The sequence below is a fragment of the Diabrotica undecimpunctata genome, unplaced genomic scaffold (genome assembly GCF_040954645.1).
Source record: "Diabrotica undecimpunctata isolate CICGRU unplaced genomic scaffold, icDiaUnde3 ctg00000579.1, whole genome shotgun sequence".
Lineage (NCBI taxonomy): Eukaryota > Metazoa > Arthropoda > Insecta > Coleoptera > Chrysomelidae > Diabrotica > Diabrotica undecimpunctata.
The window spans coordinates 987,501-990,166 of record NW_027311894.1 but is presented as its reverse complement, the minus strand read 5'-3'; positions in this window follow the sequence as shown (position 1 = coordinate 990,166).

Below are 2,666 nucleotides of genomic sequence, written 5' to 3'. Positions count from 1 at the left end.
GCAGAGATGAGAACACGGCCGTGGCAAGAAGGCACTGCCTGTCGTTAAGAGGCAACTAATGGGTAGGAGTCGAGAGGTGAAGAGTGTATGTGTGTGTGTGTGCGTGTGTGCGTGTGTGTGCGTGTGTGTGTATATGTTTGTGTCTGTTTGGCTTGCAGAGATAAGAATACGGCCGAGGCAAAAAGGCCCTGCCTCTTGTAAGGGGCGACTAATAAGTAGGAGTCGAGAGGTGAAGAGTGTATGTGTGTATGCGTGTGTGCGTGTGTGCGTGTGTGAGTACGTGTGTTTGTTAGTTCGGCTTGCAGAGATAAGAGCACAACCGAGGCAAGATGGCCCTGCCTATCGTAAGAGGCGACTAATAGGTAGGAGTCGAGAGGTGAAGAGTGTATATGTGTGTGTGCGCGTGTGTGCGTTCGTGTGTGTGTGTGTTCTTGTATGTGTGTGTGTGCGTGTGTGCGTGTGTGTGTGTGTATGTGTGTGTGTATCCCTTCGGCTCGCGGAGATAAGAATACGTCCGTGGCAAGAAGGCCATGCTTGCTGTAAGGAGCGACTAATGAGTAGGAGTCGAGAGGTGAAGCGTGTATGTGTGTATGTGTGCAAGTGTGTGTGTGTGTGTGTGTCCGTTCGGCTTGCAGAGATAGGTATACGTCCGTGGCAAGAAGGCCCTGCCTGTCTTAAGAGGCGACTAATGGATAGGAGTCGAGAGGTGGAGAGTGTGTGCGTGTGCGTGTGCGTGTGGGTGCGTGTGTAAGTGTGTGTATGTGTGTGTGTCTGTTTGGCTTGCAGAGATAAAAATACGGCAGAGGCAAGAAGGCCCTGCCTCTTGTAATGGGCGACTAATAGGTAGGAGTCGAGAGGTGAAGAGTGTATGTGTGTGTGTGCGTGTGTGCGTGTGTGTGTGAGTGTGTGAGTATGTGTGTGTGTCCGTTCGGCTTGCAGAGATAAGAACACCCCCAAGGCAAGAAGGCCCTGCCTGTCGTAAGAGGCGACTAATAGGTAGGAGTCGAGAGGTGAAGAATGTATGTGTGTGTGCGTGTGTACGTGTGTGTGTGAGTGTATGTGTGTGTGCGTGTGTGCGTGCGTGTGTGCGTGTGTAAGTATGTGTGTGTCTGTGTCCGTTCGTCTTGCAGAAATAAGAACACGGCCGTGGCAAGAAGGCCCTGCCTGTCGTGAGAGGCGACAAATAGGTAGGATTAGAGAGGTGAAGAATGTATGTGTGTGTGCGTGTGTGCGTGCGTATGTGCGTGTGTGTGTGTGAGTGTGTGTGTGTATGTGTGTGTGTGTGTGTCCCTTCGCTCGCAGAGATAAGAAAAAAGCGGTGGCAAGAAGGCCATGCCTGTCGTAAGAGGCGACTAATGGATAGGAGTCGAGAGGTGGAGAGTGTGTGCGTGTGCGTGTGCGTGTGCGTGTGCGTGTACGTGTGTGTGTGTGTGTGCGTGTGTGTGTGTGTCCGTTTGGCTTGCAGAGATAAAAACACGGCCGTGGCAAGAAGGCCCTGCCTATCGTAAGAGGCGACTAATAGGTAGGAGTCGAGTGGTGAAGAGTGTATGTGTGTGTGTGCGTGTGTGTGCGTGTGAGCGTGCGTGTGTGTGTGAGTGTGTGTGTGTGTCCGTTCGGCTTGCAGAGATAAGAATACGGCCGAGGCAAGAAGGCCCTGCCTGTTGTAAGTGGCGACTAATTGGTAGGAGTCGAGAGGTGAAGAGTGTATATGTGTGTGTGCGTGTGTGCGTGTGTGTGCGTGTGTGCGTGCGTGTGTGTGTGAGTGTGTGCGTCCGTTCGGCTTGCAGAGATAAGAATACGGCCGAGGCAAGAAGGCCCTGCCTGTCGTAAGTGGCGACTAATGGGTAGGAGTCGAGAGGTGAAGAGTTTATTTGTGTGTGTGTGTGTGCGTGTGTGTGCGTGTGTGCGTGCGTGTGTGTGTGAGTGTGTGTGTGTCCGTTCGGCTTGCAGAGATAAGAATACGGCCGCGGCAAGAAGGCCCTGCCTGTCGTAAGTGGCGACTAATTGGTAGGAGTCGAGAGGTGAAGAGAGTATGTGTGTGTGCGTGTGTGCGTGTGTGTGCGTGTGTAAGTGTATGTGTATGTGTGTGTGTGTCCGTTCGGCTTGCAGAGATAAGAATACGGCCGAGGAAAGAAGGCCATGCCTGTCGTGAGAGGCGACTAATAGGTAGGATTAGAGAGGTGAAGAATGTATGTGTGTGCGTATGTGCGTGTTTGTGTGTGTGTGAGTGTATGTGTGTGTGCGTGTGTGCGTGCGTGTGTGCATGTGTGTGTGAGTGTGTGTGTGTGTGTGTGTGTGTGTGTGTGTGTCCCTTCGCTCGCAGAGATAAGAAAAAAGCGGTGGCAAGAAGGCCATGCCTGTCGTAAGAGGCGACTAATGGATAGGAGTCGAGAGGTGGAGAGTGTGTGCGTGTGCAGGTGCGTGTGCTCGTGTGTGTGTGTGCGTGTGTGTGTGTCCGTTTGGCTTGCAGAGATAAGAATACGGCTGTGGCAAGAAGTCCCTGCCTGTCGTAAGAGGAGAATAATGGGTAGGAGTCGAGAGGTGAAGAGTGTATGTATGTGTGTGCGGTGTGCGTGCGTGTGTGAGTGTGTGTGTGTATGTGTGTGTGTCAGTGTGTGTGTGTGTCCGGTCGGCTCGCAGAGATGAGAACACGGCCGTGGCAAGAA